Source organism: Cavia porcellus, unplaced genomic scaffold (genome assembly GCF_034190915.1).
Source record: "Cavia porcellus strain 051 isolate PalLab524CR breed Dunkin Hartley unplaced genomic scaffold, mCavPor4.1 scaffold_17, whole genome shotgun sequence".
Lineage (NCBI taxonomy): Eukaryota > Metazoa > Chordata > Mammalia > Rodentia > Caviidae > Cavia > Cavia porcellus.
The window spans coordinates 27,707,500-27,714,127 of NW_026947500.1; the positions used below are offsets into that span (position 1 = coordinate 27,707,500).

General features: G+C 53.6%; 1 long non-coding RNA gene across 1 annotated transcript; it reads right to left on the minus strand.

Annotated features, from left to right (window-relative positions):
- Positions 1 to 204: 204 nt before the first annotated feature.
- On the minus strand, positions 205 to 3,342 carry LOC134470913 (uncharacterized). The gene is made up of 2 exons (XR_010040126.1): positions 2,903 to 3,342; positions 205 to 2,286 (listed from the first exon to the last, which is right to left on the minus strand). It is a non-coding gene; the product is annotated as an uncharacterized LOC134470913 (long non-coding RNA).
- Positions 3,343 to 6,628: the final 3,286 nt, after the last annotated feature.

A 6,628-nucleotide genomic window follows, 5' to 3' on the forward strand; every position in this document is an offset into this window, starting at 1 on the left:
GCCAGTGGGCCCCTCCTGCCTGCCGGCCATTAGCGGTTCTTGACCCCTGGCTTTAGCTCACTTGGGGACCAGCAGCCCCTCCCAGAGGCACCCACGACCCCGCAGCCACCCTGCTCCAGCCACTTGAGAGGTCTTTTCCTCTCAGCACTCCCTCCCGGTGTCCATTCTTTGACCAAATGTTTTTGATTTTGCAGGAAGTCGAGCAAGGGGCTAATCTGAGTTTAATTTTTGAAGCAAGGCCTTTGATTTAATACTTATTCATTTAAGTAATTAATGCCTCTGAGTCCAGAGTCAGAATACATCTCAGTTTAGCTTGTCTCTCTCCTCATATGCAAAGACAGACCTCACAGCACTCAGTACAAACCATTAATTTATACCCACTGGGACATTCCAAGGGCCCTGAAAGTTACCCAGGATGGCTCTGCAGGGTTCTCCATCGTAGCTGATGAAATCCTGTTATAATGTGTTCCCATTCCCAGGCCTAGCAAGGATTCCGTTCACCGCCCTGGTCCTCTTGTGCAGATAGAATATTCTGGGTTTTGAGACATTTTCTTTTTCAAATCTAGGTTTCATTCACTCAACCAGCATTGCACAGGCACTGTCCACCCAGTACAAGGTAGGACATCCTACAGGAACAACTCTCGTCTCGAAAGAGAACATACACAGGCATAAGGTCTGTAACAGTGAGAGATGACTGAGCCCAGATGGGGAAAGCACCCCAGGGTGGAGACATTCAGGGTCTACGTGGGGAAAGAGGAGCCACTGTGGGTCTTGGAGGGCAGGGAGGGGGAAATCGGGGAGCAGGGCAACACCCCGCAGAGGGTGGGTGTGGGAGGAGGAGGTGCAGCAACCTCAGAGCCCCCCTAGGAAGTTGTCCTCCTCTTTCTCCTTCTTTTTTTTTTTTTTATTTTTATTTATTTATTTTTTTGTCTTTTTCCTTATTATTGGTACCGGGGATCGAACTCATGACTGCCTGCTTGCAAGGCAGGCGCTTATGCCGCTGAGCTAAATCTCCAGCCCTTTCTTTCTTTTTAATAAAGCACAGATGAATTTGCCCTGCTGTGCGTTGCCTCAAGCGCATGCCCACAAGCATGGCTCTCCAATCAGTTTACAGTCAGACGTGGTGTCCAACCACCCCAAGGTCAGCACAGGGCCACGATACGGGATCCCAGAACCTGGGTCTGTGGTCCATGTGCCGTACAGGGGCTATGGTGATTCCAGCTCTTATTTCTCAAGGAAGAAACTGAGTCTTGAAGACAGGGCAGTCTCTAGGCAGGTGTGTGCCCTGAGGGCCCCCATTGCAAGAGCAGACTGCATCTTGCCTGGCACTTGGAGTTTTTGTTCACAGGCTAATGTCAATATCTGACCAAATTGGACTTAAATATTTAAAGAAAAGGAGGCCATAGTTCCCCATGCCACTGAAGGGAGGCCCCTCCTGGGGTCCATACTGGGACATACCCAAGGTCAGTTTTGCAAGGGAGAAGAGAGCTGCTTGGTCAGAGGGATGCAGTGGTCTCCACAATGGGCCACTGAGACGCAAGACAGATGCAGGGCAGGGCTGGGGGCCTGGTGGTTCTTTCTAGTCACACTGGATGTTGAAGAGCTGCTGTCACAGGTCACTGCAGGCACTGCAGCAAAGAGGGCATTTGTGCCCTTGGTAGCTCTCAGGGCACACTGGGGGAGCCTTTGCTCCAGACACAGGATACGAAAGGGGGGCGGTGAAGTGCGTGAGCATGCAGGACCCGAAGAGTTCCTCCCGCTGGACATGAAGAAGGCCCGACCACCTGCCTTGCGGACTTCCAGGATCCAAGCAAGCTGGATCCCTGGGACCTCAAGGCCAGGACTTTTACCTCATTTGGCCTCTGTTGCATGAGCTTGCAGAGCGCACATGAAAGTGTTCACAGCACAACTAACGTGAAACTTCTTGGAGCTGGGCAGTGCCAGTTGCTGCCACCTGGGCCAATAGCGGACAGATGTCTCTCATCTCAGATCTCACCTGAGGTTCCACGTTGAGCTTTAGAGCAGGTGAAGCCTCTGCAATGGGGGTGATTCCAGGGTAAGCCTGAGCCTCCATCCAGAACTTCTAGAGGATTCTTCAGCCCCTAGAGGACTTGGGGACTCAGCCCTTGGCTTCCTGCTCACAGGTTTGTAAGTGATCCATTCACCCAGGACTACTTGCTGGAGACCCCCAGAGTGCAGAAATTTGGGAAGTCTGGAAGGCTTCCTGGAGGAAGGGGCACTTGAGGACTGCGGCAGCTTCCTGCTGGGTCCAGGGGTTTTGCACGCCTGTGGTGACAGAGTACAGAGAAGCAGCTCCTGATCAAAATGTACTCAGGCTGATGGGATCGTTTGTTCATCTCAGGTCTGGAACCTGGTCTGGATACCAGCTCTGCCACTTCTTAACTGGTCACTTTGAGCGGGTCAGTTAACCTCTCTGAGCTTGTGTTTCTTCAACATAAGATGAGATGACCCTGGAACCTACCTTGGGTGACCGTGGGAAGGACAGAGCGCAAACTCAGAGATGCTCAGATCTGGACCGGGCTGATCCGGTCTGAGACAACCGGCCCCGGCCAGGCACCAGGCAGCTTTGTGTTCTAACAGGTCCCAAGCCCAAGTCTGGGGCCCCACTGGGCACCACACAGACCAGGACCCCAAAAGCTCTGCATGGAGAGAGCAAGGGGCGAGGCAAGAAGACAGAGGATGCCTGTGCAGGCGGGAGGGCATCCGGGCACCCAGCGGGACACCACCAGACCGTGGCCTCACCCCTTCTTCCTCCTGCTCCAGCTGGGGGTTAGCTGGGAGAGAACTGGGAGGGCCACCCAAGGACACAAGTTGGATGGTACCGCCTCCCGCACTGCAGAAACACGCAGACGGCCATTCTGACACACGTAAGCGCACATACCGCAGAGTACATCTGCACACATAGGCAGAAACGTCCACCGTGCGTCTCGTCGCTCACCAGGCACGGCCACACACGCATGCGCACACACGGGTGCGCTGAAGCGCACGCAGGATGTACCTGGGTCTGTGCCTTGCGGTTGCAACAAACAAAGCCCCACAAGCAGCGCCATCTTGTGGTGGCAAGAGGCCAAGCTGGGCTGGGCAGCCCTCTTCTAGAGGCGGGGGATCTGCTCTTGGAGTGCTTCTGTCCTGTCGGGAGGGAGGTGGGCTGACTCTGTGACACCAGCTATGGCCCAGGCAGCGCTGGAAACTCTGGGCAGCACTCAGCCACACCCTTACCTGGGAGAGGTCCGTGTGCAATGGACCCATTGCCCTCCCCATCCCACTGCCGCATGCAGGCTGTCCTGGGGTCCCGTGGACAGAGCCTCCTTCCCTCCCTGGGTTTTCTTTTCTTTTCTTTCCTTTTTTTTTTTTTTTTTTTTTTTTTTTTTTTTTTTTTTTATAATCAGTACCGGGGGTCGAACTCAGGACTGCATGCTTGCGAGGCCGGTGCCTCTGCCACTGAGCTAAATCCCCAGCCCCGTCCCTGGGCTTTCTTTGCTTCATTCCTGAAATACAAGCATTCCAGCTCCCACCGGTGACTGGGCCAGCCATTTCTCCTGCTCTGAGGTGAGCCTCTAACACACAGGACAACCTCTGTGTCAGGCAGGAAGTTACAGCCACCTGGGGTCTCCACTGGGCCAGTCCAGAGATTACCAAGGGCCAGCCACCAGGGCTTCCTGCTGGCCCAACCTCTGGTCTCAGGCTCTCAGCCCTCCAGGCCTTCCAACAGTGCATTTGCAGTCTAACCAGAGCCTGGAGGATCTGGCAGCCCCACCCTGCCTCTTCTGGCCACCCCTGAGTCCAGGACATTCTTAGCCTCAAAGCAGAGACCAAGTCCTCCATGCATTTCCCAGCCTCAGCCTCCAGGCTAAGGGATCAGAACTGCTCTATGACTGACTGAGCAAGACACTTTATGGGGGAGGGAAATCGAGGTGTGGAATTTCTCTTGTCCACTGATCAGGCTACTTGCCTACCAGGAGGGAGTTAGGACCACCAGCTCCAAGGCAGAATGTGGGGTCAGATCCTGATTAGGTGGCCTGTAGCAAGTCACACATCCTCCTGGACCTCAATGAACTCATCTGTAAAACGGGAACAGTAATTGGATTTAGGGCAGAGTTGTAGGCTCAGAGCAAACGTATCTATGCCAAACACCTGGTCCACAGGAAGCGCCTGGTGGGTGTCAGAGATGTTGGCTTTGGGCCCTTGCTTGCATCCCGCATTCCCCCATTCTAAATTCAACTTACTTTCTAGCGTTTGAGAAGGGGATCGCTCAGAGAGGACAAAAGCTGGAGGATGGACCTGAGGTGCCACCAGGGACCTGTTTCAAAGACTCCGCTTCACGCATTTCCATAATTCACTCCGCACCAATTAGTCTTCCACTGTTGATAGGGCGCTCAGTTGAATTCCCTCCCTGGGAGAACCGACATTCATAAGCGCTGAGGGGTTTCCTTGGGGCTGGCATGATGTTAATTTCCCTTGAGTCCCTGGAAAGAGGTAATAAGACGTGAGCTTGGCAGGAAGCTGACATCTGAAAGAGCCCCCGCTCGGAGAGGAGGGTTATGACATTCACTAATTGCTAATCCAGCGCTAATGTGAGCTGGGAAAGGACTGTCCCTCCTCCCCAGAACGGTGGGGGGACAGGACCACTTCCACTCGAGACTCACCTACAGGGACGTCTGCCTTCACCTTTGCTAAATAGCTTTTCTGGATCTCAGAAGGGAAAAACTGGGGAGGGGGGATCAGAGTGATGGCAGGGGCTGGGGTCTTAGTTTTCACTGCAGATTGGCTGCAGCCAGGGACAAGGTCCGCTCTGGGTTAGGCACCTGCACAAGTCCTGTGACAGTCCCTGTTCTCCGCCTTCCACTGCTTTTGCTGAAGGTACCATTGTCTGAGGGTACTCAGTCCATTTTAAGGACCTCAGAACCAAACCTTTAGATCTTGTGAAGGGTCCTTCCTGGGAGCCATCTTAGGCCTTCCCGTGGCCTGCTGTCCAGGGGCCTTACAGAATGTGGCCCCTCCAACAGGCCTCCTCCATGTCCAGCTGGTTAGAGGCCGGTGCCCTGCTCTGAGGGCAGCCAGGGTTTGGGGGGGTCCTGATGGTGCCCAGCCCCTCTGGTACCTGGATGACTCCCTCTCCGTGAGGTAGGCAGCCCCTAAGCCTTGCTCTGGGGAGCTGGAGTTCTCATGGCAGGGGGCTGATTGTGTGCGGGAAGTCCCTCCAGATCATTACACAGCCTAATGAAAAGGAAATCTCAAAGAACAGAACAGAGAATGCGCAGGGACCTGCCAGGAGCCCACTATGGACATCTTTATGCTCTATCCTGATCTCCCCTTCTGGAACTTAACAGTCCTGGGACCAGCAGAGCAATAGCTGGACTAGCTTCAGACACAGTGACCCTCTCCAAGCACCTCCTGGGTACTAAGCTTTTCGTTATGCATATTGTCCTATGGAATCTTCTGGAATCTTCTCAACAGTCTGACATGAAGCAGACTCTGATATGACCCCTACTTGATACAAACCAAAGTTCTGAGAGTCTCTGCACTCCTCCCTTAGGAGGAGTTACTTAGAGTTACTTAGGGCCCACCCACTGAAACCACGAGCCATTTACTTGGGGCTGAAGTCCTGAGATGGAGACACCAACTCTTTCGTCCACATCTTCCCTCAGCCCTGCACCAGACCCCGAGCCTCCCTGTAAGCAGACAGAGTTCAAGCTGCTAACAGCCCAAGAGCAATTATATAATAGCAGGTCCTAATTGTTCCGTCTGGAACACATGATAAACCACCAGCTCTCACCAGAGCCCCTGCTCACTTCTGCCAGCCAGTGACCCGGCAGGCACCATCTTGACTCAGCACCTAACGTCCCGGCACCCTGGAGGACTAGGTCAGGGGCCTTTCAGGAAGGTGACGCCTCCATGGAGGTGAATGACTCTATGTAGGTCATCTTTCCTGCCTTACCTGACGGGAATGCCATCCTTTATCTCGGGCAAGGAGTTTTTCAGAATCACACCCGCTACCATAAACAGCGGCCTTTGTGTACCCGGAATTGCTGCCTCATGCAGCAGAGATCACTAACCTGGTTTGTTTACTTATTGAGAGTATTTTTAGCTCGCTCTGTTACCCCAGAGCTCATGAACTTTCTTTTGTCATCCTGAAGGCTGGAGTAACTGGGAGGCAATGCTCTGGTCACTGAGGTCAAACATCCGGCACGAACGACCTGTAGCAGATGTTACTGAGCCCTTGAGGGCAGGAGTCTCTGTGTCAGCCCAGCCTCTGGGAGCAATGATCCAGACGTTCCTGCAGGATTCGCCAGAGATCCAGGTCCCAGAGGGAAAAGGGACACTATTGGGCCACCCAGCAATGTTGGCTCTAGGGTGTATGGACCCACTGGAGACGCTGTGTGAGGCCCCAACATTTTGGAGACGGGGTGTGTGCCACCCCCATGTTTCAGATAAGGCTCCTGGGTTCCTCCCTATTCTATGATCCAGGACCATTTGGCCTCTCAGTACCTCTCTGCCTCAGTTTCCATATCTGTAAAATGGGGCTAAAACAGGGTAAGCTTGTTCTGAGGTATGAATAAAACATGTATATGCTCAACACGGGGTAGAGATGGACTCTGAGCGTCAC